The sequence below is a fragment of the Protomyctophum parallelum genome (genome assembly GCF_964188405.1).
Source record: "Protomyctophum parallelum genome assembly, chromosome: 10".
Classification (NCBI taxonomy): Eukaryota; Metazoa; Chordata; class Actinopteri; order Myctophiformes; family Myctophidae; genus Protomyctophum; species Protomyctophum parallelum.
The window spans coordinates 12016506-12022218 of NC_139704.1; positions in this window are offsets into that span (position 1 = coordinate 12016506).

Genomic DNA, 5713 nt, shown 5'->3' on the forward strand with positions numbered 1-5713 from the left:
GCGTGCATGTGTGTTTTGTTGTCATCGACATGTATTAAATGACAAGCCACTGGAAATGACTGGAGATTAATGAGTGATAAACAGTATAAATAACATTATGTAAAACCTGTTATGCTGCATGATGCCATACTTGTGCATCTCCATATATCTGCATAGTGCTTGTTAAACATGCTCGTCTCCAGTCCAAACTGGGTGATTATTATTCATCTTAGCAGTGCATTAGACAGCTCCTGTCAGCTGCACTTATCCCCCCCCCCCCTTCTCTCCTCCTCCTCTTCCTCTGTCGCTTATTAAGCCCGTTTCATACTTCGTCACACGGCCGTGTTGCACGTGGAAAATAGCCGCCCTACGAGCCGCTTCCGCCCGCGTTGAGGGCTTGTAGGATTATTTTCTGCATAAATGTTAGGCTTCATGCCATGTTGTGTCTACCACACCTTGCATGCTTATTAACCACTTTCAACCTTGTGCCCCTATTTTGGGCAAGTCAAACAAGTCAAAAATAGCGAAATATCGGCCAACACTGAGCTTGTAGAATGGCTTTTTTCGCTATTCATTCTATGATGGTATATGAGGTTTCCAGATGCGGACCATGTCGACTCAGTCCTAGATTTACAATTCAAGTACTATATGTGCAATTTCAAAGAAGATTATCGGAGTCATCAGAATGGACATCGAACCACTCGGCATATAAGCACTCACTCTGCGCTGGTGCCTCGCTCATCACAAGTTTCAAGCCCACACGTGCCTGGAAATGGTGAGATTTAACATATTCATAAAACTACTTTTTTGCAGGGTTGCATGTACAGTACCGTATACAAAAACAGGGCAGACAAAATGTGCATTATGGAGAAAGGCAAAGACAGCGAGAGAGAGAGAGAGAGAGAGAGAGAGAGAGAGAGAGAGAGAGAACTGAGAAAGATGTTGACTATGTACAGACTCAGTGACCACCGCCTGGCAAAAGAGACAGACGGGCAGACAAACAGAACTAGAGAAGACAGACTGTGTTCACTCTGCTCTCAAGGGGAGGTGGTGGAGACAGAGCTAGACTTTGTTACAATGTGACAAATATAAAAACATCAAGCATCATTCGTCCCTAAAATTTAAGAGAAATATAAAGAATTTGAATCCACCATTAATAACTCGTCACTTCAATATGCACGTTCTTGGCAGTTCTTGGAGTTCTTCTCCAGCTACTGTACAGCGTTTGCTCAGAGAGCTGAAAGGACAGTATCACACAGGAGAGGCTCCATTAGTGGTAATTGGAGGGATTTCATATTAATATATGCTCTGTCATTTAGCACAGCACACAGGCTTAACCTCAGCACAGGGTTTCATCTCCTGCTCGGGCCTGCAGTCACGCGTTTCTCACCACCCATCAAAAAGGATAAGAATACCATATATTCAACAATACGGAGGTTGACGGTGTGCCGGTGTTAAAGACACGTGTCATTTCTTCCTTTCTTGGCATTGTAGAATGGTCCCTTTGACAAGAAATAACATCTGTTCTCTCACACTGTATTGTGCACATGGACATTTGCTTTTGACTTGTACTCATTGTAATTGTGACATTCACATAAGGCCCGCCTTTACAGTTCTTCTAGGTTGTTCAGCATAATAGCGTCAAATGAATGGTTAAAGTCTAAGTGGGTATACAGTAGATATCTTTATAGCTTTTCAATGACAGGAATACTTAAGATTTGTTGGTTGTGAAAATGGTCATGGAATTCCTAAATTATAAAGAAACATATGAGGAAAGAATATCTTCTACTCGTCTGTCGGCCAGGACAAAATCAAAGGATAAACATGGACTGAGGATGTCCATTGATCCAAACTCTCACAAGTGGAGTAGAGGTCTCTCTCCCTCCCTCTCCCTCTCTCTCTCTGACTGAAGTCTCCTTCAACTACAGAGAGACTGTGTGCCTGCTCACACATTTGGGACATGATTATGGATGTAATCAGGTGCTCCTCAGAGAACAGTCAGCCAGCAAACGGAGTACTGACCTGTCACCACCAGACCACCATGACACTCTGTGAGAGAGAGAACCATGGAGGGAGGGGGCAAGGGCTACGGCAAGGAAAGAAGCTGAACACATTTTATTTGGCGTTACAGGAACCCGTTGTGACCGAATGTGCCCCTGCTGTGCTGACGTCGAGCCAAGGCAGGGTTCGAACCTACAACCATCCGCACGAAGGGTGTGTGCTCTAACCCACTGGTTCCCAAACACAGGGTCAGAACCCATTTGTGGGTCGCGGACACATTTTTATGGGTCCCTTTATTTTTATAGTTTCCTAAATTTAGTTTAATTGTTTTCAATTCAAACCCTTTTTTTCTAAGAAATCTAAGAATTTACATAAATTAGAAATATAATGTTTAAGAAGAATTGAAGATAGCCGATATGCAAGCTCACAACGTGAAGCTAAGTGACACATTGTGAGCTTGTACACTGTAGTCATAGTCGCAGATCTGATATTTTCACTAGTTTGGGTCCTGGCAAACGTCTAATTTTAAGATTGTAGAGAGAGAGACAGACAGAGTGTGGAACAAAATAAAGTCAGAGAAAGTAGGCATAATTCCGTGCCATGTTTGGTCTTTGTCTTCTTTCTCTCTTTCTTGTCTTGCGTGTATTTTTTACTTTGTGCACTTTTAATAAGCCTAAGCATGTGTCAGTTTGATTAGCTGCTAACAAAGCTATGAATGAGGCAGGTTTGTGAGAGAGGGGGTTTTAGAGACACTTTTCAAAGTAACACAGTTTCAATTAACCTGTACTAATTGTATAGGATATCATTTGAATGAATAACCAAGGACTCTCTCTTCCTTTTTTAATGTTTTTCTCTTTTTTCTGCTCGTGAGATGTGTTCTTGAGATGAATCGAAAATAATCAAAGGAAATTAAAATCATCATAGACTGTGCAGAATAATTGGAGGTCTTTTCGGACCCAAATTGGGAGCCATCAGTAGCCTAGGTTTAAAACCAGGATGCTTGTGACTGCATGTTGTTGAATTTGAAGTTGATTCCATCTCACAATGTATTTGTAGAAAGTATTGTATGAAAAATTTGTAATAGTTAATATTTCTCTCTCTCTCTCTCTCTCTCTCTCTCTCTCTCCATTTTGCAGTAAACACAGAGTCAAGGCCACCAAGAGTAGTGGATAAAATCTGGATTATGTTCACACATTTTACTCCAGTGACCTCACTGGAGTAAACTTTCCCCAGAGACAAACAGTGGACTGCTCATTTGTATGGCTAACTTACAAAGAATAACACATACATTGTTGGTTTTCAAATCAATAAAAGGATTGTGACTGAATAATAACTACTCTGCATATATTGGAACACAGGTTATTTTTTTCCCCATTTATTGAAAAGTAATGATGTCGTTTGTTGGACATGCAAGGATATTTCCACCCGATAGTGATGATATGAAAATGTTCAAAATAGCAACGGAGTGCTACAAGGACGTCACCCCCAGCCTTCTAGGAAAAACTGATTTCCCAAGAACAAAGGGGAAGAAAAACAACAAACTAATGCGAGGGAGAAAGAAAGGAAGGAGACGCGGCTTCATCTTTTAAGTACATGTCAGACTCGGTGGCATGAGGCGACCGCTCTGCCAAGCTCACACCACATCACTTTGAGGAGGTCAGAACCAGGGCTCGAGGCAGGCAGCCATGGCTGGCCGTGTCTGTCTGTATGCCGCGTCACCACTGCTGTTGTGGAACCACACACCGGTCCAGAGGCGGACACCTCCAACGGAACCCTCCAGCACACAGCCCGACCTCCCCGGCTGGGCCACCCAGCAGAGAGAGGTTCTCAGACCTCCCCCGCACTTCAGTCTCTCTTGGCCCGGGCCAAGTCAGGAAGTGACTGGGGCGTAGGGCTGAGAGGCTCCGGAGCTCTACCCTTCAAAATCCCAGGATGAGGGGGGGGGGACTGCCCCTGTACGACACAGACTGTCAGTTGAGGGGAGGGGATGGGAGGAGAGGAGAGTCAGTGGTGAGAGGAGAGAGATGACAAGGGGATGGGTGTTAGCTGTCCAGGGATACATTTGTCCAGTAGTTTAGTGTGGAGATGAGCCATCGCAGCCATCAGTAGTGTGTGTACTGGCCCTGCAGAACACAGACTGGGCTCGCTGCTACTTAACTATGTGTCTCGCCTTTCCCCCTATTTCCCTTCATCTCTGTCTGATTTTCTTTTAAACTTGGCTTAAAACTATGCCAAGAAATAGAAACGGAGACCAATAGTTGAAATGGAAAGTATGCACACACACATGCGCATGCACGCCTGCAAACATACACAGTCAGACACACTTCTGCTTCGATTAGCATCTCATCGTGCATATTCATGCGTTTCCAGTCAAAACATAGAAATGAGCCAGATATGCTGGAGTGAATGTTGTGACATTATTGCTCCTAACTAATTTCCTTAGCCATCATCAGGTGTTACATTTGTATTACATGTACTCAAAGTGAATTAGTAAGTGAAACTTTCTTGTTGAGAAGTTCTCTCAAGTTAATATACCTCTCAAGTGCTAGTGGTGAGGTTTTTGTAAGATGTAATCACTTAAACCCTATGCACTTAGTTTACCCTGAGGGGTCTCTTTACTTGGCCACCTTTTTTACAGTGTGCATTTCACAAGGCTACCCGTCTGGGAGAGAATCTGTGTGTAAGTTTGTTTTCTTTCAAAGAGATGGACTGATAACCACCAAACTTTGTATGCACACTGGCAGTAGTCACACACAGAAGTAATCTAATTTTTCACACTTTTTGTTAGTGGGTGTCCGGTGTTGGATCAGGCTGAAACCGTGCCAAACTCTGCAGAGAAAAAAAGGTTGATGTACAAGCTCACAACACATTGCTTTGTGACTTAGATCAGCTTGCTATGGTGTGGGCTATTTTCACAGAATGTTCTTCTATTATTGGTTAATTTTGAACAGCATGTGTGAATGCTGAATGCCTGAATTAATGGAATTGCTGAAAAGTATTCATATAATTGGGACACTTTTGAATTGCATGGTGCTGTGCTGAAACAGCAAGGGGCTGGAAAGGTTCTACCGATGCATGATGAAGGTGCTTGGATTATAGTTTTGAACAATGTACTGTACAACTCGTGTGGGTGGTGGTGTTGCAAACTACTGGAAAACAGTGAATACCCCTAATAGTAATACATATGCATATACCCTTGGTGAATACTGGAGCAAGTAGTCTGAGTACGGACGTGCGCGCACACGCACACGCACACACACACACACACACACACACACACACACACACACACACACACACACACACACACACACACACACACACACACTAGGGAGTCAGGCATTATTAGTTTAACATGAACAGTGTGTGCTGCGTATGTGTGTGCGTGCACTTGAGAATGTGTACTGTAATGTCTGCACACAAACACTGGGTGAGTGTGTGTGTGTGTGTGTGTGTGTGCAAATTAACGCACGTGTGTGTGTGTGTGTGTGTGTGTGTGTGTGTGTGTGTGTGTGTGTGTGTGTGTGTGTGTGTGTGTGGTGTGTGTGTGTGTGTGTGCAGGGTGCTGGAGTCGGTGGCCTGTTATTGAGCCTTTGGAGAGGCGAAGCGCGCTGATAAATTCAAACTCTTTGTGTAATTGTCTCTCACATCTGAATACAAATCCCTGCCGCTTCTGATTCATCATATTTATTTCTTTATTTCCTGCGGCGAGCTCTTTTATTAGTTGTGCACT